The sequence below is a fragment of the Tubulanus polymorphus genome, chromosome 6 (assembly GCF_964204645.1).
Source record: "Tubulanus polymorphus chromosome 6, tnTubPoly1.2, whole genome shotgun sequence".
NCBI lineage: Eukaryota > Metazoa > Nemertea > Palaeonemertea > Tubulaniformes > Tubulanidae > Tubulanus > Tubulanus polymorphus.
The window spans coordinates 17,452,168-17,479,709 of NC_134030.1; the positions used below are offsets into that span (position 1 = coordinate 17,452,168).

The 27,542-nt window shown below is 30.0% G+C and overlaps 1 long non-coding RNA gene across 2 annotated transcripts; it reads left to right on the top strand.

The window, feature by feature from the left end:
• LOC141906949 (uncharacterized) lies at positions 1 to 26,846 on the top strand. 2 transcript variants are annotated; one of them, XR_012619436.1, is made up of 7 exons: positions 1 to 430; positions 2,461 to 2,558; positions 8,342 to 8,442; positions 10,273 to 10,374; positions 22,832 to 22,933; positions 24,724 to 24,859; positions 25,768 to 26,846. It is a non-coding gene; the product is annotated as an uncharacterized LOC141906949 (long non-coding RNA). The 2 variants fall into 2 exon arrangements; XR_012619435.1 differs by having other exon boundaries at positions 6 to 430; positions 24,760 to 24,859.
• The last annotated feature ends 696 nt before the right edge of the window (positions 26,847 to 27,542 follow it).

A 27,542-nucleotide genomic window follows, 5' to 3' on the forward strand; every position in this document is an offset into this window, starting at 1 on the left:
GCCAAAAGAACGCGCACCAGATTTTGACTTAAATCATCTTAAGATAGATGGCAGATTCGTTTTAGGGTAGTTCGCGTAATCGAGTTTCATACCGAAAATATATACATCGCATCGTACGGTGGTGCCTCTAGCGGCCGAATCTCGAACTTGGCGGCGCACTACTCTAGTAGGTCGTCATGCGCTATGAAAATAGTTCTAAAATTAAGCTGTCACTCACGCAGTTCTAAAAAGTTTTCAGCGGCTAAATTACCCTACAGCGATCTACGTTTTCCAACAAAGCGGTGTGAAGAAAATGTAGCACCTAAGAACGAAGTCGGATAACTCGAATCAGAGCCGGTGAATTGAATTGAATTGATCACCAAACCGTTGATAATGGCGGCAGCTGTTCTCCTTGAATTTTGCTAAATTTCGTTGGTAGGCCTAATCGCAGGTAGGTTAGAAGTGTCTCTTCTTATTCATGTAATGTAAAAACGTCTTTCATCCGAACCGGTGGTCCGTGGTACCTTGAGAAAGCAATTATTCCCCATTTAGGGCCGAATTCGCCGAGGCCTTTTTTGGTTAGAAGAAGAGATTATCCTCAATCTAATTCTATCTAGTAAAGTAGAGAAGAGAGTGAGAGAGTGGGTACCGGCTATCAAGTAAGCCGCAATGTTGCTTGCCGTATCAGATCCCATTATTGTAACCTAAAGTCTATTTGTTTTCGATTGGCAGTGATCTTTTTGGGATACCTATAGGCCTATCACTTAATTTTCTGGGTAGGCATAATCATCGAAATACAGTCGAAGTCAAGTCTATCTTAAATAGGCCTAGCCCTAGGCCTAGTTCTAAAATCCTGTTTGTCGGCTGTTCGTTCTTGTCTATTCATTAATCTGATTGGTGACTGATTGTACTCGACGAAAATGTCTACAATCCTGATTGACGACCAATTCTACTCGTCGACAATGTTTACAACCCTGATTGTGAAAATCAACTGATGGAGGTAGGTGACCCTCGATCCCAGCCACTTTATAGACCCTATAAGGTTAATCCACACACACACACACACAGCCTTACACACAGAAATTGATTTACAGTCAGGATTGCAGAGAGTGTCGACGAGAAGAATTGGTAAGAATCAGGATTGTAGACAATGTCGATGAGTAGAATCAGCCAAAATTTGTCGACCAATTCTACTCGTCAACACTGTCTGCAATCATTTGATTAACAGTCAATCAGGATTGTTGACATTGTCGATGAGTAGAATCGGACGACAGTCAGATTGTAGACATTGTCGACGGATAGGCTAGAATTGGTCGACAATCAGATTGTAGACATTGTCGACAGTAGAATTGGTCGACAGGTAGAATCGGTCGACAATTAGATTGTAGACATTGTCGAGGAGCAGAATCGTTCGAAAATCAGGAACCGAACCACTCACTTCATAAAAGAAAACCCACCATGACATAACTATATTGACCTAATCCGGAGTTGAACCGACACCATCTGCAGCCTAAAAACTGGCCCGATCATATTCAAGATGGGCGACTGGCAGCCATTGTTGTTTGCCGAAATCCGCACTTTTCAGTAGTTTTTAGACCACTTGGACTTGAGTTTATTGCGTTCACTTAAAGTTTTCGTTTGTGCTTAGGCCTATGCGGGTCAATAGTTGGACTCCAGCTATTTAAGAATTGGAAGAAGTTTCAATTGATCGTTTAGGAATTGAAATTCAACATGCATCTAGGCCTACCGTAGATACATCTTCAGTCGAAAAAATTGGCACGGTCAGAAACAAGATGGCCAACTGGTGGCCATTTTGTTCACTGAAATCAGCACTTTTTAAACATTTTTGATGTTTTCAAGGCAAATGTTGAAATCGATTCATCGTTTGTCTTAATCTTTCAGCGATAATTGTATCCCCCCAAGGCCCATCAGCATAAGGCAAATTGAGTCGAGTGGATGTGTGGTGGTGGTCATTTGCCCAAAAAGGTCAATTTTGCTCTGAATGCTGAGACAGCAGCTTCCTAGTGGTTTTGCATTTTTTATTAGAATCTGCACCGTAATGGATATTCTTTGAGAAGAGATCATATTAGGCCTAGAGCGCTTTTGCAATCAGTCAATTATCGTGCAATTGGCCACCATCTTAAGTGTCATCAGTCTTGAAAATGACATCTGTTGAATTTCGATCACAATTTTGTTTCCACAATCAATTGTTAAATTGTAAGCTTGTGACATGTTCTAAGATTATGGTTTCAATTAAGCACAGTATCTGCTCTCATGGCTCTGGCAGTTTGATAAGTAACTATGAGGAAGTCTCATTTGATTTCCTTCTGTATGAACAATGTTGTGCACTTCGGCCTATATTGGTAGGCCTACATGTAGGCCTATATGATGATTGACCATCATCAAGCTCTATGCAATTTTGTAATTTCCATCGTTATCATTAAGGTGCCTATGCTAAATCAATTTTTTTTACATTTTCAGAATGAACAATGAAGAGATCAAAAAGATCGGAAGGGAAAAGGTCTTGTCACCTCTCCCAAAACACAATTTCGACGTGAAAGTTGTCAGCCATGAAATAGGTAAGTCGTTACTGAGTCTTTAAGTTTTTTTTTAGTTATACGCATTTTATACTAGTATAGAAATGACTCCTAGTATTTCCATAGGCCTAGTAGATTGGTAATGAGGCTTATTTTGTTATCACAATCGATTACAAAATCGTAGCTGCTGACATGTTCTATGATTGGTGAGTTTTGAGGTAATTGGTTTTTGAATATGGTCACCAGGGGGTGTTGAATATTGAAATTGTTAGATAGTTGAGCAATTGAAACCACTTTCTAAGTGGACATGGTGTCCCTGGACCCCTAGTTATAGTGTTTGAATATTAATTATCAAAAACCATTAGTCAGTTTATTTGAGATGAGTGTAGAAGCGACTCCTTCGAGATTAAGTCTTTTTTAGGCCAGCCATAGGCTGAGTCTATTACTAAACAAATGGAGCGAATTTAAATGACATGGTTTCCAGATGAAAGGCTCTTTGTGCAACTGAGCATATATTCATACAAATCATTCATTAGAGCATTATCCATTCTCCAACCCCTGTGAAGGAATTTTTATTTGCACTACAGAAATATAATTGACAATTGTGCAAAGTCAAGGAAAAATAGCTTTTTCTCAAATCGGATGAATGACCTGGGTATGCTAATTAGCCATGTGTTTCATCCCTTGTGATTTTATATAGTAAAGCGTGACGACCGTCTGATAATGATTCTTAACAACCAATTGTTTATCGAAACTTTATAGCGTATAAATAAACAAGATAAACACAAGGTATTTCCGTGATATTTTGAATTTATTCGCAGTTCATATTTAGCGCCATTCTCGCGAGATTATCAACAACCCGGAAATAAAATTCAAGCCCATCGCCAAACCCCTGTGAGTGTATAAGTATTAATTATAAAAAACCAAAGTCAGTTTATTTGAAATGAGATTAGAAAGAACTCCTACTATAGATTAAGCTTTTTTGTAGTGTATAAATATTAGTTATCAAAAACCAACAGTCAGTCTATTTGAGATATGTATATAAACAACTCCTACTATAGATAAAGCGCTTTATAGTGTATAAGTATTAATTATAAAAAGCCATACTCAGTTTATTTGAGATGAGTATAGAAACAACTCCTACTATAGATTAAGCTTTTTTATAGTGTATAAATATTAGTTATCAAAACCAGCAGTCAGTTTATTTGAGATGAGTATAGAAACAACTCCTACTATAGATTAAGTCTTTTAATAGTGTATAAGTATTCATTATCGAAAACCAAAATCAGTCTATTTGAGATGAGTATAGAAACGACTCCTACTATAGATTAAGCTTTTTTATAGTGTATAAATATTAGTTATCAAAACCAGCAGTCAGTTTATTTGAGATATGTAAAGAAACAACTCCTACTATAGATTAAGCCTTTTTATAGTGTATAACTATTTGTCATCGAAAACCTAATCAGTGTATTTTACATGAGTATAGAAACGACTCTTTCTATAGATTAAGCTTTTTTATAGCATATAAATATTGATTATCGAAAACCAACAGTCAGTTTATTTGAGATTAGTATAGAAACGACTCCTACTATAGAGTAAGTCTTTTAATAGTGTATAAGTATTAATTATCAAAAACCAAAATCAGTCTATTTGAGATGAGTATAGAAACGACTCCTACTATAGATTAAGCTTTTTTATAGTGTATAAATATTAGTTATCAAAAACCAACAGTCAGTCTATTTGAGATATGTATATAAACAACTCCTACTATAGATAAAGCGCTTTATAGTGTATAAGTATTAATTATAAAAAGCCATACTCAGTTTATTTGAGATGAGTATAGAAACGACTCCTACTATAGATTAAGCTTTTTTATAGTGTATAAATATTAGTTATCAAAACCAGCAGTCAGTTTATTTGAGATGAGTATAGAAACAACTCCTACTATAGATTAAGTCTTTTAATAGTGTATAGGTATTCATTATCGAAAACCAAAATCAGTCTATTTGAGATGAGTATAGAAACGACTCCTACTATAGATTAAGCTTTTTTATAGTGTATAAATATTAGTTATCAAAACCAGCAGTCAGTTTATTTGAGATATGTAAAGAAACAACTCCTACTATAGATTAAGCCTTTTTATAGTGTATAACTATTTGTCATCGAAAACCTAATCAGTGTATTTTACATGAGTATAGAAACGACTCTTTCTATAGATTAAGCTTTTTTATAGCATATAAATATTGATTATCGAAAACCAACAGTCAGTTTATTTGAGATTAGTATAGAAACGACTCCTACTATAGAGTAAGTCTTTTAATAGTGTATAAGTATTAATTATTAAAAACCAAAATCAGTCTATTTGAGATGAGTATAGAAACGACTCCTACTATAGAGTAAGTCTTTTAATAGTGTATAAGTATTAATTATCAAAAACCAAAATCAGTCTATTTGAGATGAGTATAGAAACGACTCCTACTATAGATTAAGCTTTTTTATAGTGTATAAATATTAGTTATCAAAACCAGCAGTCAGTTTATTTGAGATATGTAAAGAAACAACTCCTACTATAGATTAAGCCTTTTTATAGTGTATAACTATTTGTCATCGAAAACCAATTCAGTGTATTTTACATGAGTATAGAAACGACTCTTTCTATAGATTAAGCTTTTTTATAGTGTATAAATATTGATTATCGAAAACCAACGGTCAGTTTATTTGAGATTAGTATAGAAACGACTCCTACTATAGAGTAAGTCTTTTAATAGTGTATAAGTATTAATTATCAAAAACCAAAATCAGTCTATTTGAGATGAGTATAGAAGCGACTCCTACTATAGAGTTAGTCTTTTAATAGTGTATAAGTATTAATTATCAAAAACCAAAATCAGTCTATTTGAGATGAGTGTAGAAATGACTCCTACTATAGATTAAGCTTTTTTATAGTGAATAAATATTAGTTATCAAAACCAGCAGTCAGTTTACCGTACCGGTATTTGAGATATGTATAGAAACAACTCCTGCTATAGATTAAGCCTTTTTATAGTGTATAACTATTTGTCATCAAAAACCAAATCAGTGTATTTGACATGAGTAAAGGAACGATTCTTTCTATAGATTAAGCTTTTTTATAGTGTATAAATATTAATTATCGAAAACCAACAGTCATTTTATTTGAGATGATAATAGAAACAACTACTCCTATAGATTAAGCCTCTTTATTGTGTCTATCAAAAAACCATAAGTCAGTTTATTTGAGATTAGTATAGAAACGACTCCTACTATGGAGTAAGCTTTTTCATTGTGTCTATTAGTCATCAAAAACTAAAGTCAGTTTATTTGAGATGAGTATAGAAACAACTACAACTATAGATTAAGCCTCTTAATTGTGTCTATTAGTCATCAAAAACTAAAAGTCAGTTTATTTGAGATGAGTATAGAAGCGTCTCCTTCTATAGATTAAGCTTGATTATAGTGTTGAATATTAATAATAAAAAGCCATAGTCAGTTTTTTTGAGATGAGTATAGAAACAACTCCTACTATAGATTAGGTATTTTTATAGTATATAAGTATTCGATATCGAAATCCAAAGTCAGTTTATTTTAGATGAGTATAGAAACAACTCCTACTATAGATTAAGTCTTTTAATAGTGTATAAGCGTGAATTATCAAAAACCAATATCAGTCTATTTGAGATGAGTATAGAAATGACTCCTACTGTAGATTAAGCTTTTTTATAGTGAATAGATATTAGTTTTCAAATCCAGCAGTCAGTTTATTTGAGATATGTATAGAAACAACAACTACTATAGATTAAGCCTTTTTATAGTGTTTAACTATTTGTCATCAAGAACCAAATCAGTGTATTTGACATGAGTATAGGAACGATTCTTTCTATAGATTAAACCTCTTTATTGTGTCTATTAGTCATCAAAAACTAAAGTCAGTTTATTTGAGATGAGTATAGAAACAACTCCTACTATAGATTAAGCCTTTTTATAGTGTATAAATATTTGTCATAAAAAACCAAATAAGTGTATTTGACATGAGTATAGAAACAACTCATACTATAGATTAAGCTTTTTATAGTGTATAACTATAGGCCTAAGTCATCAAAAACGAAAATCAGTCTATGCGAGATGATTATAGATACGACTCCTATTATAGATTAAGCTTTTTTATAGGGTATAAATATTAGTTATCAAAAACCAACAGTCAGTTTATTTGAGATGAGAATAGAAACAACTACTCCTATAGATTAAGCCTCTTTATTGTGTCTATTAGTCATCAAAAACCAAAAGTCAGTTTATTTGAGATTAGTATAGAAACGACTCCTACTATAGAGCAAGCTTTTTCATTGTGTCTATTAGTTATCAAAAACTAAAGTCAGTTTATTTGAGATGAGTATAGAAACAACTCCTACTATAGATTAACCCTTTTTATAGTGTATAACTATAGGCCTAAGTCATCAAAAACGAAAATCAGTCTATGTAAGATGAGTATAGAAATGACTCCTATTATAGATTAAGTTTTTTATAGTGTATAAATATTAGTTATCAAAAACCAACAGTCAGTTTATTTGAGATGAGTATAGAAACGACTGCTTCCATAGATTAAGTCTTTTGTATAGTGTATGAATACTAATTATCAAAAACCAAAGACAGTTTATTTCAGATGAGTATGGAAACGAATCCTTCTTTTAGAGAAGTGTTTAAACTGAATAAATAAATATTAGTTATCAAAAACCAAAATCGGTTTATTTGAGTTAGGTATTATAGAAACGACTCCTACTATAGAATAAGCTTTTTTAAAAAGTGTATAAATATTAGTTATCAAAAACCGAAATCAGTTTATTTGAGATGAGTATAGAAACGACTACTACTATCGATTAAGCCTTTTTATTGTGTATAAATATTAATCATCAAAAACCAAAGTCAGTTTATTTGAGTTGAGTATAGAAACGACTCCTACTATGGACTTAGTCTTTTTAATATTGTATAAATGTTAATTATCTAAAGCCAAAGTCAATCTAGGCCTATATAAGATAAGTATAAGAATGTGTCCTACCATGGAATGGATTCAATTATAGTGTATAAGTTATAATCTTTAAAAAACAGTTTATTTGAGATTAGTATAAGAATGTGTCCAATCATAGAATTAATTAATTTCAGTATTGTGTATAAATATTTATCTTTAAAACCAAAGTCAGTCTATTTGAGATAATTGTAAAAACGACTCCTACTATAGATTAAGTCTTTTTCATGCTGTATAAGTATCAATCATCAAAAACCAAAGTCAATCCAGACCTATTTGGGATAAGTATAAGAATGTGTCCTAGCATGGAATGAATTCAATTATAGTGTACTATAAAAACTACTCCTTAGATTGAATCTCAGTAAAGTGTGCGAATATTAATTACCAAAAACCACAGTTCAATTGAGATGATTATAAAAAATGACCCTTAGAATAATATGATCCAGAGAATAGTGTTAAACATAAATCTTCAAGAACCAGAGTCATCTCAAAGGAGATGATTGCAGAAAAACAACCTCCGTGTAGAATAATTCACAATAAAGCGTGTCATGGTATCTTCAAATACCTAAGTCAGTCTGTTTGTGATGAGCACATAAAGGTGACACCTTGTATAGAATAAATGTAAATATAGTATTTCTATATAAATAGGTATCTTCAAGCAGCAAATTCAGTCTATTTTATATTTAGGACATTGATGCCCCAGTCTATGCAATTTTGTTAATTTCTTTGTTATCTTTGTAAATTCTTATCATTTAGGCCTGTGCCTAATCAGTAATTTGGTTATTTTCAGAGTGAACAACAAGGAGGAGATCGAAACGAATAGTTTGCGCAAAGGATTTGTCTTTATTTTCAAGATGTAAATTTGAAGTAAAAGGTGTCAGTAAAAATTTGGTAAGTCATTACAGTATCCTTATTGAGCCCTCGGTTTTTTTGACCAATTGGATATCGACCATTTACGTACTACTTCTCATTTTTGACCAGAAGATTGTCACCGATTCACCAGCTATCATGAGCCTGGGCTAAGCAGGTGATTTTAAGTCATAAAACGGTCATATTCCCTGGCTTTTGTTTCTACACATAAACCCTTCCGTATAACGATTCACAATATTTCTATATAAATTATGTATCTTAATGTAGAACGACTGGCAGTAAAGTATTCCTATAGAAATATTACTCTTCAAAAACCAAAGTTGGTATGAGTATACATTGTATATAAAAATGACCCCTACTATAAAATAATTCCAAGTGTAGTATTTCTACATGTATATTACTATTTAAAACCAAGTCAGTCCTTTTGAGATGATTATTAATCAACTGACCCCTACTTCACAGTATAGTGTGTCATGTTTTACTCTCCAGAAACCAAATTCAGACCATTTGAGATGAGTATATAAAATGACCTTTTTCATAGTGTATAAATATTAACTATAAAATACCAAACTCAGTCTAGTTGAGATATGTATAGAAACGACTCCTACTATAGATTTAGTCTTTTGATAGTGTATAAATATGGATCATCAAAAACCAAAGTCAATCTAGGCCTTTTTAATATAAGTATAAGAATGTGTCCTACCATGGAATGGATTCAATTATAGTGTATTAGTTATAATCTTAAAAAAAAAACAGTCTATTTGAGATTAGTATAAGAATGTGTCCAACCATAGAATTAATTAATTTCAGTATAGCGTATAAATATTTATCTATAAAACCAAAGTCAGTCTATTTGAAATAAGTGTAAAAACGACTCCTACTATAGATTGTCTTTTTTCCTTCTGTATAAATATTAATCATAAAAAACCAGTCTATTTGAGTTAAACTGTAGCTGTAGTGTATAAATATTGATCATCAAAAACCAAAGTCAATCTAGACCTATTTGAGATAAGTATAAGAAGATAAGTTGTATAAGAATGTGTCCTTCCATAGAATGAATTCAATTATAGTGTATAAGTTACAATCTTTAAAGAAAACAGTCTATTTGAGATGAATATAAAAACTACTCCTCCTGTAGATTGAATCTCAGTAAAGTGTGCGAATATTAATCACCAAAAACCAAAGTCAGTCTATTTGAGATAAGTATAAGGATGTGTTCTACCATAGAATTAATTTCAGAATAGTGTATAAATATTTATCTTCAAAATCAAAGTCAGTCTATTTCAGATGAGTATAAAAATGGCTCCTACTATAGATTGAATCTCAGTAAAGGTGTGCAAATATTAATTACCATAACCGGAGTCACTTTATTTGAGAAGAATATGCAACGACACATTGTCTAGAATGACTCGCAGAATAGTCATTCTCAATATATGTTATTTCCAATAACCACAGTCAGTTTAATCGAGATGATTATATAAAAATGACCCTTAGAATAATATGATTCAGAGAATAGTGTTAAACATAAATCTTCGAGAACCAGTCATCTCAAAGGAGATGATTGTAGAAAAACAACCTCCGTCTAGAATAATTCACAATAAAGCGTGTCATGGTATCTTCAAATACCTAAGTCAGTCTGTTTGTGATGAGTACATAAAGGTGACACCTTTTATAGAATAAATGTAAATATAGTTTTTCTATATAAATAGGCATCTTCAAGCAGCAAATTCAGTCCATTTTATATTTAGGATATTGATGCCCCAGTCTATGCAATTTTGTTATTTTCTTTGTTATCTTTGTAAATTCTTATCATTTAGGCCTGTGCCTAATCAGTAATTTGGTTATTTTCAGAGTGAACAACAAGGTGGAGATCGAAACGAACAGTTTGCGCAAAGGATTTGTCTTTATTTTCAAGATGTAAATTTGAAGTAAAAGTTGTCAGTAAAGAAATTGGTAAGTCATTACAGTATCCTTATTGAGCCCTCGGTTTTTTTGACCAATTGGATATCGACCATTTACGTACTACTTCCCATTTTTGACCAGAAGATTGTCACTGATTCACCAGCTATCATGAGCCTGGGCTAAGCAGGTGATTTTAAGTCATAAAACGGTCAAATACATGGCTTTTGTTTCTACATTTAAACCCTTCCGTATAACGATTCTCAATATTTCTATATAAATTATGTATCTTAATCTAGAACGACTGGCAGTAAAGTATTCCTATAGAAATATTACTCTTCAAAAACCAAAGTTGGTATGAGTATACATTGTATATAAAAATGACCCCTACTATAAAATAATTCCAAGTGTAGTATTTCAACATGAATATTACTATTTAAAACAAAGTCAGTCCTTTTGAGATGATCATTAATCAACTGACCCCTACTTCACAGTATAGTGTTTCATGTTTTACTCCCCAAAAACCAAATTCAGACCATTTGAGATGAGTATATAAAAATGAAATTTTCTCATAGGGCATAATTATTAACCATGAAACACCAAAGTCAGTCAAGTTGAGATACGTATAGAAACGACTCCTACTATAGAGTAAGCTTTTTCATTGTGTCTATTAGTCATCAAAAACTAAAGTCAGTTTATTTGAGATGAGTATAGAAACAACTCCTACTATAGATTAAGCCTCTTTATTGTGTCTATTAGTCATCAAAAACCAAAAATCAGTCTATTTGAGATGAGTATAGAAACGACTCCTACTATAGATTAAGTCTTTTTATGGTGTATAAATGTTAGTTATCAAAACCAGCAGTCAGTTTATTTGAGATATGTATAGAAACAACTCCTACTATAAATAAAGCCTTTTATAGTGTATAAGTATTAATTATAAAAAGCCATACTCAGTTTATTTAAGATGAGTATAGAAACAACTCTTACTATAGAGTAAGCTTTTTCATTGTGTCTATTAGTCATCAAAAACTAAAGTCAGTTTATTTGAGATGAGTATAGAAACGACTCCTACTATAGATTAAGCTTTTTTATAGTGTATAAATATTAGTTATCAAAACCAGCAGTCAGTTTATTTGAGATATGTATAGAAACAACTCCTACTATAGATAAAGCGCTTTATAGTGTATAAGTATTAATTATAAAAAGCCATACTCAGTTTATTTGAGATGAGTATAGAAACAACTCCTACTATAGATTAAGTCTTTTTATGGTGTATAAGTATTCATTATCAAAAACCAAAATCAGTCTATTTGAGATGAGTATAGAAATGACTCCTACTATAGATTAAGCTTTTTTATAGTGTATAAATATTAGTTATCAAAACCAGCAGTCAGTTTATTTGAGATATGTATAGAAACAACTCCTACTATAGATAAAGCCTTTTATAGTGTATAAGTATTAATTATAAAAAGCCATAGTCAGTTTATTTGAGATGAGTATAGAAACAACTCCTACTATAGATTAAGTCTTTTAGTGTATAAGTATTAATTATCAAAAACCAAAATCAGTCTATTTGAGATGAGTATAGAAATGACTCCTACTATAGATTAAGCATTTTTATAGTGAATAAATATTAGTTATCAAAAACCAACAGCCATTTTATTTAAGATGAGTATAGAAACAACTCCTACTATAGATTAAGTCTTTTTATGGTGTATAAGTATTAATTATCAAAAACCAAAATAAGTCTATTCTAGATGAGTATAGAAACGACTCCTACTTTAGATTAAGCTTTTTTTTAGTGTATAAATATTAGTTATCATAACCAGTAGTCAGTTTATTTGAGATATGTATAGAAACAACTCATACTCTAGATAAAGCCTTTTTATAGTGTATAAGTATTAATTATAAAAAGCCATAGTCAGTTTATTTGAGATGAGTATAGAAACAACTACTCCTATAGATTAAGCCTCTTTATTGTGTCTATTAGTCATCAAAAACTAAAGTCAGTTTATTTGAGATTAGTATAGAAACGACTCCTACTATAGAGTAAGCTTTTTATTGTGTCTATTAGTCATCAAAAACTAAAGTCAGTTTATTTGAGATTAGTATAGAAACGACTCCTACTATAGAGTAAGCTTTTTATTGTGTCTATTAGTCATCAAAAACTAAAGTCAGTTTATTTGAGATGAGTATAGAAACAACTACAACTATAGATTAAGCCTCATTATTGTGTCAATTAGTCATCAAAAACCAAAAATCAGTCTATTTTAGATGAGTATAGAAACGACTCTTACTATAGATTAAGTCTTTTTATGGTGCATAAATGTTAGTTATCAAAACCAGCAGTCAGTTTATTTGAGATATGTATAGAAACAACTCCTACTATAGATAAAGCCTTTTATAGTGTATAAGTATTAATTATAAAAAGCCATACTCAGTTTATTTAAGATGAGTATAGAAACAACTCTTACTATAGAGTAAGCTTTTTCATTGTGTCTATTAGTCATCAAAAACTAAAGTCAGTTTATTTGAGATGAGTATAGAAACGACTCCTACTATAGATTAAGCTTTTTTATAGTGTATAAATATTAGTTATCAAAACCAGCAGTCAGTTTATTTGAGATATGTATAGAAACAACTCCTACTATAGATAAAGCGCTTTATAGTGTATAAGTATTAATTATAAAAAGCCATACTCAGTTTATTTGAGATGAGTATAGAAACAACTCCTACTATAGATTGAGTCTTTTTATGGTGTATAAGTATTCATTATCAAAAACCAAAATCAGTCTATTTGAGATGAGTATAGAAACAACTCCTACTATAGATTAAGTCTTTTTATGGTGTATAAGTATTCATTATCAAAAACCAAAATCAGTCTATTTGAGATGAGTATAGAAACAACTCCTACTATAGATTAAGTCTTTTTATGGTGTATAAGTATTCATTATCAAAAACCAAAATCAGTCTATTTGAGATGAGTATAGAAACAACTCCTACTATAGATTAAGCTTTTTTATAGTGTATAAATATTAGTTATCAAAACCAGCAGTCAGTTTATTTGAGATATGTATAGAAACAACTCCTACTATAGATAAAGCCTTTTATAGTGTATAAGTATTAATTATAAAAAGCCATAGTCAGTTTATTTGAGATGAGTATAGAAACAACTCCTACTATAGATTAAGTCTTTTAGTGTATAAGTATTAATTATCAAAAACCAAAATCAGTCTATTTGAGATGAGTATAGAAATGACTCCTACTATAGATTAAGCATCTTTATAGTGAATAAATATTAGTTATCAAAAACCAACAGCCAGTTTATTTAAGATGAGTATAGAAACAACTCCTACTATAGATTAAGTCTTTTTATGGTGTATAAGTATTAATTATCAAAAACCAAAATAAGTCTATTCTAGATGAGTATAGAAACGACTCCTACTTTAGATTAAGCTTTTTTTTAAGGGTATAAATATTAGTTATCATAACCACTAGTCAGTTTATTTGAGATATGTATAGAAACAACTCCTACTATAGATAAAGCCTTTTTATAGTGTATAAGTATTAATCATAAAAAGCCATAGTCAGTTTATTTGAGATGAGTATAGAAACAACTCCGACTATAGATTAAGTCTTTTAGTGTATAAGTATTAATTATCAAAAACCAAAATCAGTCTATTTGAGATATGTATAGAAATGACTCCTACTATAGATTAAGCATTTTTATAGTGAATAAATGTTAGTTATCAAAACCAGCAGTCAGTTTATTTGAGATATGCATAGAAACAACTCCTACTATAGATTAAGCCTTTTTATAGTGTATAACTATTCGTCATCAAAAACCAATTCAATGTATTTTACATGAGTATAGGAATGACTCTTTCTATAGATTAAGCTTTTTTATAGTGTATAAACATAAATTTTTTCGAAAACCAACAGTCAGTTTATTTGAGATGTAAGCTTTTTCATTGTGTCTATTAGTCATCATAAACTAGTCAGTTTATTTGTGATGAGTATAGTTATACTCCTTCTATAGATTAAGCTTGATTATAGTGTTGAATATTAATTATCAACTACCAACGGTCAGTATATTTAAGATGAGTATAGAAACAACTCCTACTATGGATTAAGTATTTTTATGGTGTATAAGTATTAATTATCAAAAACCAAAATCAGTCTATTTGAGATGAGTATAGAAACAACTCCTAATATAGATTAAGTCTATTAATAGTGTATAAGTATTAATTATCAAAAACCAAAATCAGTCTATTTGAGATGAGAATAGAAATGACTCCTACTATAGATTAAGCTTTTATATAATGTATAAATATTAGTTATCAAAACCAGCAGTCAGTTTATTTGAGATATGTATAGAAACAACTTCTACTATAGATAAAGCCTTTTTATAGTGTATAAGTATTAATTATAAAAAGCCATAGTCAGTCAATTTGAGATGAGTATAGAAACGACTCCTGCTATAGATTAAGCTTTTTTACAGTGTATAAATATTAGTTATCAAAACCAGCAGTCAGTTAATTTGAGATATGTATAGAAACAACTCCTACTATAGATAAAGCCTTTTTAATAGTGTATAAGTATTAATTATAAAAAGCCATAGTCAGTATATTTAAGATGAGTATAGAAACAACTCCTACTATGGATTAAGTATTTTTATGGTGTATAAGTATTAATTATCAAAAACCAAAATCAGTCTATTTGAGATGAGAATAGAAATGACTCCTACTATAGATTAAGCTTTTTTATAGTGTATAAATATTAGTTATCAAAACCAGCAGTCAGTTTATTTGAGATATGCATAGAAACAACTTCTACTATAGATTAAGCCTTTTTATAGTGTATAACAGTTTGTCATCAAAAACCAAATCCGTGTATTTTACATGAGTATAGGAATGACTCTTTCTATAGATTAAGCTTTTTTTATAGTGTATAAATATTAATTTTTCGAAAACAGTCAGTTTATTTGAGATGTAAGCTTTTTCATTGTGTCTATTAGTCATCAAAAACTAAAGTCAGTTTATTTGTGATGAGTATAGAAACAATTTCTTCTATAGATTAAGCCTTTTTATGGTGTATAAGTATTGATTATCAAAAACCTAAATCAGTCAATTTGAGATGAGTATAGGAACGACTCTTACAATAGATTAAGCTTTTTTAAAGTGTATAAATATTAGTTATCAAAACCAGTAGTCAGTTTATTTGAGATATGTATAGAAACAACTCATACTATAGATAAAGCCTTTTTATAGTGTATAAGTATTAATTATAAAAAGCCATAGTCAGTTTATTTGAGATGAGTATAGAAACAACTACTCCTATAGATTAAGCCTCTTTATTGTGTCTATTAGTCATCAAAAACTAAAGTCAGTTTATTTGAGATTAGTATAGAAACGACTCCTACTATAGAGTAAGCTTTTTATTGTGTCTATTAGTCATCAAAAACTAAAGTCAGTTTATTTGAGATGAGTATAGAAACAACTACAACTATAGATTAAGCCTCATTATTGTGTCAATTAGTCATCAAAAACCAAAAATCAGTCTATTTTAGATGAGTATAGAAACGACTCTTACTATAGATTAAGTCTTTTTATGGTGCATAAATGTTAGTTATCAAAACCAGCAGTCAGTTTATTTGAGATATGTATAGAAACAACTCCTACTATAGATAAAGCCTTTTATAGTGTATAAGTATTAATTATAAAAAGCCATACTCAGTTTATTTAAGATGAGTATAGAAACAACTCTTACTATAGAGTAAGCTTTTTCATTGTGTCTATTAGTCATCAAAAACTAAAGTCAGTTTATTTGAGATGAGTATAGAAACGACTCCTACTATAGATTAAGCTTTTTTATAGTGTATAAATATTAGTTATCAAAACCAGCAGTCAGTTTATTTGAGATATGTATAGAAACAACTCCTACTATAGATAAAGCGCTTTATAGTGTATAAGTATTAATTATAAAAAGCCATACTCAGTTTATTTGAGATGAGTATAGAAACAACTCCTACTATAGATTAAGTCTTTTTATGGTGTATAAATATTCATTATCAAAAACCAAAATCAGTCTATTTGAGATGAGTATAGAAACAACTCCTACTATAGATTAAGTCTTTTAATGTGTATAAGTATTAATTATCAAAAACCAAAATCAGTCTATTTTAGATGAGAATAGAAATGACTCCTACTATAGATTAAGCCTTTTTATAGTGTATGAATATTAGTTATCAAAACCAGCAGTCAGTTTATTTCAGATATGTTTAGAAACAACTTCTACTATAGATTAAGCCTTTTTATAGTGTATAACTGTTTGTCATCAAAAACCAAATCCGTGTATTTTACATGAGTATAGGAATGACTCTTTCTATAGATTAAGCATTTTTGATAGTGTATAAATATTGATTTTTCGAAAACCAACAGTTAGTTTATTTGAGATGTAAGCTTTTTCATTGTGTCTATTAGTCATCAAAAACTAAAGTCAGTTTATTTGTGATGAGTATAGAAACAACTTCTTCTATAGATTAAGCCTTTTTATGGTGTATAAGTATTAATTATCAAAAACCTAAATCAGTCAATTTGAGAGGAGTATAGAAACGACTCTTACTATAGATTAAGCTTTTTTTAAGTGTATAAATATTAGTTATCAAAACCAGTAGTCAGTTTATTTGAGATATGTATAGAAATAGTGTATAAGTATTAATTATCAAAAACCAAAATCAGTCTATTTGAGATGAGTATAGAAACGACTCCTACTATAGATTAAGCTTTTTTATAGTGTATAAATATTAATTATCAAAAACCAAAATCAGTCTATTTGAGATGAGTATAGAAACGACTCCTACTATAGATTAAGCTTTTTTATAGTGTATAAATATTAGTTATCAAAACCAGCAGTCAGTTTATTTGAGATATGTATAGAAACAACTCCTACTATAGATAAAGCGCTTTATAGTGTATAAGTATTAATTATAAAAAGCCATACTCAGTTTATTTGAGATGAGTATAGAAACAACTCCTACTATAGATTAAGTCTTTTTATGGTGTATAAGTATTCATTATCAAAAACCAAAATCAGTCTATTTGAGATGAGTATAGAAACAACTCCTATTATAGATTAAGTCTTTTTATGGTGTATAAGTATTCATTATCAAAAACCAAAATCAGTCTATTTGAGATGAGTATAGAAACAACTCCTACTATAGATTAAGCTTTTTTATAGTGTATAAATATTAGTTATCAAAACCAGTAGTCAGTTTATTTGAGATATGTATAGAAACAACTCCTACTATAGATTAAGCCTTTTTATAGTGTATAAGTATTAATTATCCAAAACCAAAATCAGTCTATTTGAGATGAGAATAGAAATGACTCCCACTATAGATTAAGCTTTTTTATAGTGTATAGATATTAGTTATCAAAACCAGCAGTCAGTTTATTTGAGATATGTATAGAAACAACTTCTACTATAGATTAAGCCTTTTTATAGTGTATAACTGTTTGTCATCAAAAACCAAATCCGTGTATTTTACATGAGTATAGGAATGACTCTTTCTATAGATTAAGCTTTTTTATAGTGTATAAATATTAATTTTCGAAAACCAACGGTCAGTTTATTTGAGATGTAAGCTTTTTCATTGTGTCTATTAGTCATCATAAACTAAAGTCAGTTTATTTGTGATGAGTATAGAAACAACTTCTTCTATAGATTAAGCTTGATTATAGTGATGAATATTAATTATCAAAAACCAACAGTCAGTTTATTTAAGATGAGTATAGAAACAACTCCTACTATAGATTAATTCTTTTTATGGTGTATAAGTATTAATTATCAAAAACCTAAAGCAGTCAATTTGAGATGAGTATAGAAACGACTCTTACTATAGATTAAGCTTTTTTAAAGTGTATAAATATTAGTTATCAAAACCAGTAGTCAGTTTATTTGAGATATGTATAGAAACAACTCCTACTATAGATTAAGCCTTTTTATAGTGTATAAGTATTAATTATAAAAAGCCATAGTCAGTTTATTTGAGATGAGTATAGAAACAACTCCTACTATAGATTAAGTCTTTTAATGTGTATAAGTATTAATTATCAAAAACCAAAATCAGTCTATTTTAGATGAGAATAGAAATGACTCCTACTATAGATTAAGCCTTTTTATAGTGTATGAATATTAGTTATCAAAACCAGCAGTCAGTTTATTTCAGATATGTTTAGAAACAACTTCTACTATAGATTAAGCCTTTTTATAGTGTATAACTGTTTGTCATCAAAAACCAAATCCGTGTATTTTACATGAGTATAGGAATGACTCTTTCTATAGATTAAGCATTTTTGATAGTGTATAAATATTGATTTTTCGAAAACCAACAGTTAGTTTATTTGAGATGTAAGCTTTTTCATTGTGTCTATTAGTCATCAAAAACTAAAGTCAGTTTATTTGTGATGAGTATAGAAACAACTTCTTCTATAGATTAAGCCTTTTTATGGTGTATAAGTATTAATTATCAAAAACCTAAATCAGTCAATTTGAGAGGAGTATAGAAACGACTCTTACTATAGATTAAGCTTTTTTTAAGTGTATAAATATTAGTTATCAAAACCAGTAGTCAGTTTATTTGAGATATGTATAGAAATAGTGTATAAGTATTAATTATCAAAAACCAAAATCAGTCTATTTGAGATGAGTATAGAAACGACTCCTACTATAGATTAAGCTTTTTTATAGTGTATAAATATTAGTTATCAAAACCAGCAGTCAGTTTATTTGAGATATGTATAGAAACAACTTCTACTATAGATTAAGCCTTTTTATAGTGTATAACTGTTTGTCATCAAAAACCAAATCCGTGTATTTTACATGAGTATAGAAACGACTCTTACTATAGATTAAGCTTTTTTTAAGTGTATAAATATTAGTTATCAAAACCAGTAGTCAGTTTATTTGAGATATGTATAGAAATAGTGTATAAGTATTAATTATCAAAAACCAAAATCAGTCTATTTGAGATGAGTATAGAAACGACTCCTACTATAGATTAAGCTTTTTTATAGTGTATAAATATTAGTTATCAAAACCAGCAGTCAGTTTATTTGAGATATGTATAGAAACAACTTCTACTATAGATTAAGCCTTTTTATAGTGTATAACTGTTTGTCATCAAAAACCAATCCGTGTATTTTACATGAGTATAGAAACGACTCTTACTATAGATTAAGCTTTTTTTAAGTGTATAAATATTAGTTATCAAAACCAGTAGTCAGTTTATTTGAGATATGTATAGAAATAGTGTATAAGTATTAATTATCAAAAACCAAAATCAGTCTATTTGAGATGAGTATAGAAACGACTCCTACTATAGATTAAGCTTTTTTATAGTGTATAAATATTAGTTATCAAAACCAGCAGTCAGTTTATTTGAGATATGTATAGAAACAACTTCTACTATAGATTAAGCCTTTTTATAGTGTATAACTGTTTGTCATCAAAAACCAAATCCGTGTATTTTACATGAGTATAGAAACGACTCTTACTATAGATTAAGCTTTTTTAAAGTGTATAAATATTAGTTATCAAAACCAGTAGTCAGTTTATTTGAGATATGTTTAGAAACAACTCCTACTATAGATTAAGCCTTTTTATAGTGTATAAGTATTAATTATAAAAGCAATAGTCAGTATATTTGAGATGAGTATAGAAACAACTCCTACTATAGATTAAGTCTTTTAATAGTGTATAAGTATTAATTATCAAAAACCAAAATCAGTCTATTTGAGATGAGAATAGAAATGACTCCTACTATAGATTAAGCATTTTTATAGTGAATAAATATTAGTTATCAAAACCAGCAGTCAGTTTATTTGAGATATGTATAGAAACAACTTCTTCAATAGATTAAGCCTTTTTATAGTTTATAACTATTTGTCATCAATAACCAAATCAGTGTATTTGACATGAGTAAAGGAACGCTTCTTTCTATAGATTAAGCTTTTTTATAGCATATAAATATTAATTATCGAAAACCAACAGTCAGTTTATTTGAGATGATAATAGAAACAACTACTCCTATAGATTAAGCCTCTTTATTGTGTCTATCAAAAAACCATAAGTCAGTTTATTTGAGATAAGTATAGAAACGACTGCTTCCATAGATTAAGTCTTTTGTATAGTTAATGAACACTAATTATCAAAAACCAAAGACAGTTTATTTCAGATGAGTATAGAAACAACTACTACTATAGATTAAGCCTCTTTATTGTGTCTATTAGTCATCAAAAACTAAAGTCAGTTTATTTCAGATGAGTATAGAAACAACTCCAACTATAGATTAAGCCTTATTATAGTGTATAACTATTTGTCATAAAAAACCAAATCAGCGTATTCGACATGAGTATAGAAACAACTCCTACTATAGATTAAGCTTTTTATAGTGTATAACTTTAGGCCTAAGTCATCAAAAATGAAAATCAGTCTATGTGAGATGAGTATAGAAACGACTCCTATTATAGATTGAGCTTTTTTATAGTGTATAAATATCAGTTATCAAAAACCAACGGTCAGTTTATTTGAGATGAGTATAGAAATGACTCCTACTATACATTAAGCCATTTTTATAGTGTATAAACGTTATTTATCAATAACCAGTCAGTTTATTTGAGATGATTATAGAAGTGACTACTTCTATAAGTCTTTTTAAAAGTGTATAAATATAAGTTATCAAAAACAAAAATCAGTTTATTTGAGATGAGTATAGAAATGACTACTACTATCGATTAAGCCTTTTTATTGTGTATAAATATCAATCATCAAAAACAAAAGTCAGTTTATTTGAGTTGAGTATAGAAACGACTCCTACTATGGATTAAGTCTTTTTTATAGTGTATAAATATTAATTATCTAAAGCCAAAGTCAATTTAGGCCTATATAAGATAAGTATAAGAATGTGTCCTACCATGGAATGGATTCAATTATAGTGTATAAGTTATAATCTTTAAAGAAACAGTCTATTTGAGATTAGTATAAGAATGTGTCCAATCATAGAATTAATTAATTTCAGTATTGTGTATAAATATTTATCTTTAGAACCAAAGTCAGTCTATTTGAGATAAATGTAAAAACGACTCCTATCGATTAAGTCTTTTTCATGCTGTATAAGTATCAATCATCAAAAACCGAAGTCAATCTAGACCTATTTGAGATATGTATGAGAATGTGTCCTAGCATAGAATGAATTCAATTATTGATTGAATCTCAGTAAAGTGTGTGAATATTGATTACCAAAAACCTCAGTTCAATTGAGATGATTATATAAAAAAATGACCCTTAGAATAATATGATCCAGAGAATAGTGTTAAACATAAATCTTCGAGAACCAGTCATCTAAAAGGAGATGATTGCAGAAAAACAACCTCCTTCTAGAATAATTCACAATAAAGCGTGCCATGGTATCTTCAAATACCTAAGTCAGTTTGTTTGTGATAAGTGTTAAAACGACTCCTAAGTCTTTTTCATACAGTATGAAAAATACTATACAGTATTACTGTATAAATATTAATCCAAAAAACCAGTCTATTTGAGATAAACTGTAGCTGTAGTGTATAAATATTGATCATCAAAAACCAAAGTCAATCTAGACCTATTTGAGATAGTATAAGAAGATAAGTTGTATAAGAATGTGTCCTTCCATAGAATGAATTCAATTATAGTGTATAAGTTACAATCTTTAAAGAAAACAGTCTATTTGAGATGAATATAAAAACTACTCCTCCTGTAGATTGAATCTCAGTAAAGTGTGCGAATATTAATCACCAAAAACCAAAGTCAGTCTATTTGAGATAAGTATAAGGATGTGTTCTACCATAGAATTAATTTCAGAATAGTGTATAAATATTTATCTTCAAAATCAAAGTCAGTCTATTTCAGATGAGTATAAAAATGGCTCCTACGATAGATTGAATCTCAGTCAAGTGTGCAAATATTAATTACCATAACCGGAGTCACTTTATTTGAGAAGAATATGCAACGACACATTGTGTAGAATGACTCGCAGAATAGTCATTCTCAATATATGTTATTTTCAAAAACCACAGTCAGTTTAATCGAGATGATTATATAAAAATGACCCTTAGAATAATATGATTCAGAGAATAGTGTTAAACATAAATCTTCGAGAACCAGTCATCTCAAAGGAGATGATTGTAGAAAAACAACCTCCGTCTAGAATAATTCACAATAAAGCGTGTCATGGTATCTTCAAATACCTAAGTCAGTCTGTTTGTGATGAGTACATAAAGGTGACACCTTTTATAGAATAAATGTAAATATAGTTTTTCTGTATAAATAGGTATCTTCAAGCAGCAAATTCAGTCCATTTTATATTTAGGATATTGATGCCCCAGTCTATGCATTTTGTTATTTTCTTTGTTATCTTTGTAAATTCTTATCATTTAGGCCTGTGCCTAATCAGTAATTTGGTTATTTTCAGAGTGAACAACAAGGAGGAGATCGAAACGAATAGTTTGCGCAAAGGATTTGTCTTTATTTTCAAGATGTAAATTTGAAGTAAAAGGTGTCAGTAAAAAAATTGGTAAGTCATTACAGTATCCTTATTGAGCCCTCGGTTTTTTTGACCAATTGGATATCGACCATTTTAGTACTACTTCCCATTTTTGACCAGAAGATTGTCACCGATTCACCAGCTATCATGAGCCTGGGCTAAGCAGGTGATTTTAAGTCATAAAACGGTCATATTCCCTGGCTTTTGTTTCTACACATAAACCCTTCCGTATAATGATTCACAATATTTCTATATAAATTATGTATCTTAATGTAGAACGACTGGCAGTAAAGTATTCCTATAGAAATATTACTCTTCAAAAACCAAAGTTGGTATGAGTATACATTGTATATAAAAATGACCCCTACTATAAAATAATTCCAAGTGTAGTATTTCTACATGAATATTACTATTTAGAACCAAGTCAGTCCTTTTGCGATGATTATTAATCAACTGACCCCTACTTCACAGTATAGTGTGTCATGTTTTACTCTCCAAAAACCAAATTCAGACCATTTGAGATGAGTATATAAAATGACCTTTTTCATAGTGTATAAATATTAACTATAAAATACCAAACTCAGTCTAGTTGAGATATGTATAGAAACGACTCCTACTATAGATTTAGTCTTTTGATAGTGTATAAATATGGATCATCAAAAACCAAAGTCAATCTAGGCCTTTTTTATATAAGTATAAGAATGTGTCCTACCATGGAATGGATTCAATTATAGTGTATTAGTTATAATCTTAAAAAAAAAAACAGTCTATTTGAGATTAGTATAAGAATGTGTCCAACCATAGAATTAATTAATTTCAGTATAGCGTATAAATATTTATCTTTAAAACCAAAGTCAGTCTATTTGAAATAAGTGTAAAAACGACTCCTACTATAGATTAAGTCTTTTTTCCTTCTGTATAAATATTAATCATAAAAAACCAGTCTATTTGAGTTAAACTGTAGCTGTAGTGTATAAATATTGATAATCAAAAACCAAAGTCAATCTAGACCTATTTGAGATAAGTATAAGAAGATAAGTTGTATAAGAATGTGTCCTTCCATAGAATGAATTCAATTATAGTGTATAAGTTACAATCTTCAAAGAAAACAGTCTATTTGAGATGAATATAAAAACTACTCCTCCTGTAGATTGAATCTCAGTAAAGTGTGCGAATATTAATCACCAAAAACCAAAGTCAGTCTATTTGAGATAAGTATAAGGATGTGTTCTACCATAGAATTAATTTCAGAATAGTGTATAAATATTTATCTTCAAAATCAAAGTCAGTCTATTTCAGATGAGTATAAAAATGGCTCCTACGATAGATTGAATCTCAGTAAAGGTGTGCAAATATTAATTACCATAACCGGAGTCACTTTATTTGAGAAGAATATGCAACGACACATTGTGTGGAATGACTCGCAGAATAGTCATTCTCAATATATGTTATTTCCAAAAACCACAGTCAGTTTAATCGAGATGATTATATAAAAATGACCCTTAGAATAATATGATCCAGAGAATAGTGTTAAACATAAATCTTCGAGAACCAGTCATCTCAAAGGAGATGATTGCAGAAAAACAACCTCCGTCTAGAATAATTCACAATAAAGCGTGCCATGGTATCTTAAAATACCTAAGTCAGTCTGTTTGTGATGAGCACATAAAGGTGACACCTTGTATAGAATAAATGTAAATATAGTATTTCTATATAAATAGGGATCTTCAAGCAGCAAATTCAGTCCATTTTATATTTAGGATATTGATGCCCCAGTCTATGCAATTTTGTTATTTTCTTTGTAAATTCTTATCATTTAGGCCTGTGCCTAATCTGGAATTTGGTTATTTTTAAAGTGAACATCAAGGAGGAGATCGAAACGAATAGTTTGGACTAAGGATTTGCCTTAATTTTCGAGATGTAAATTTGAAGTAAAAAGTGTCAGTAAAGAAATTGGTAAGTCATTACAGTATCCTTATTGAGCCCTCATTTTATTTACCAATTGGATATCGACCATTTTAGTACTACTTCCCATTTTTGACCAGAAGATTGTCACCGATTCACCAGCTATCATGAGCCTGGGCTAAGCAGGTGATTTTAAGTCACAAAATGGTAATATTCACTGGCTTTTGTTTCTACACATAAACCCTTCCGTATAATGATTCACAATATTTCTATATAAATATGTATCTTAATGTAGAACGACTGGTAGTAAAGTATTCCTATAGAAATATTACTCTTCAAAAACCAAAGTTGGTATGAGTATACATTGTATATAAAAATGACCCCTACTATAAAATAATTCCAAGTGTAGTATTTCTACATGAATATTACTATTTAAAACCAAGCCAGTCCTTTTGAGATGATTATTAATCAACTGACCCCTACTTCACGTAGTATATAAAACATATAAAAATGACCCTTACTATAGAACTGATCCCTACTTCACGGTTTAGTTTTTACGTGTATTACTTTCCATAAACCTAAATTCATTCCATTTGAAATGAGTGTATAAAATGACCCTTACTATAGAATTATTCTCAATATATACAGTATTCCTATATAAGTTTAATTTCTTAAATTACAACCTCAGTCTATTTGAGTTGTACATTTGGGAGGAGTACATGAAAATGACTGTACTATTGAATGATTCACATGGTGATCATCCTGATAATCCCTAAAATCAACATATTGTTGTTCATTCCTTCAATTATTGCCGATATCGAAACATTTGAATACGACTCCCAGATGTGTGCTGCTACATCAGAAAATTGTTTTTCTTTGGAAAAGTACAATGCGTATTAAAATTGAATGGGCTTTATTTTGTCATACTCATATTTGAAATTATCATATTTTTTTTCTAGGGAAGAAGTGATGGAGCAAAACCGAAGAAACGCGTTTTATGGACCTTTTTGAAATTATATCGAGCAGAGGCTACTTTGTCCAACTTCTATTCTGTTTACACAACCTATAGAATGTTGTCCATTATCATGCAGAATGTCATTTGTTTTGATACACTCGGACTGTTGATCATGTTGTGATTATGTCATATAGCTAATTTACTCACTTTAAGATTGTTCATTCATAATTCCTTTAATGTTTAGTTGTTTTGCGGTTAAACAATTTTACCATATTGTGTTAAATGTTTGGTGGTTTACAGTGGCAAAAGATTAGTTCAGTGTATGTTCATCTGGGGTGTTGCATATAAAATTGTCAGATTGCAATTGGAATCTTCTTGATTGGGCAGTGTCTGGACCCCTTGTTTTTCATACTATATACCTTTCATGAATGTATCTCTTTTGGATGAATACACTTACACAAAGACTTGAACCCATTTATTATTGCGGAAATTATGACTGTAATTTTAAGTAGTTTATTCTGCTATTTTCTCTGTAATTCTGAAGAAGTTAAGAGATAATGGTTAATAATATTTTATAGATTATCACAAGGGTTAAGTTGGACCACCTGTGTAATGTGTTTAAAATATATAATCAGAATTAATGTACTTTGTAATCTGGGGTCAGTTAATCAAAAGTTGGTTCAAAAGCTGGCAAACCAGTAGATAGTTGACACGGTAACAATTGAAAGTTCATTGTTACTACGGTATCTGTCTGCCATTTATCTTTCTCGAACATTTGAGTTACTGACTCCACTCTGACTTATGTGTTTGTCAAAGTTAAATAAATATAACTAGCTTCTGTATGCATACTCTGAACGGTAAGATTTTAAGACAAATGGTAATCGAAGGATCTCATATGCTCGCGAAATATGAGGTCATAGGTTGGAATTTTCAATGAGTATCGAACAAAGCACCATCACCAAGTTGCACCAGTCACACGATCACATATTATGTTTGTAATTGAAAATATTTTTTCTAATTGTACTTGAAGACATGTACACTTAATTATATATAAATGAAAATAAACATGCTGTTTCCACCATAACTCGTGATATAAATCTAATAGTTTTATCGATCAATAATTTTAAAATGAAGCATCAGGCAGTGTAGAAGGATTTCCTAAAGGATGTGTGCAGATCTATCCCAAAGTTTATCCACTCCCTACCAATACTCAACTTGATAGCAGCGTAAAGCATGAGCATGTATAGCAAGGATTGACTGACTTCTGGCAACATACTATGGACGTTACCGTACTTAAGGCCCCACTACCATGTGTTATTAAGGAGCTTATCCGAGACCCTCAATCTCCAGTATCCGACAAAGATTTCAAGCGAATGATGCAGGTGACATAAGCGAAACTACCAATATATGTTTGAGAAGATTCCATCAGGCTGACGTTGGTTGGAGAAAATATGTATGAACTATATGAGTCGTCCTATCCTACCCATCTTAAATACCGGTACTCATACCAAATACGCTGGGGTAGAGTCATTCTAAACTATAAGCCATTTAATATGCCTTAAATTGGCTGACGATACGTGTTAGCCACAATTTAAAGTAAAATACAAGGAGTATATCTATGCTAGGAGTCATTTAATACTCATTTCAACAGTGCGAAGATAGATACAGTAATCCCCATTATATTCTTAGTCAGTGTCGCGCATACTCTCGTGATATACCATATTTATCTGATATTGCGAGCTTGTGCCGGCCAGACATATTGCAAAGAGTCATACTCAT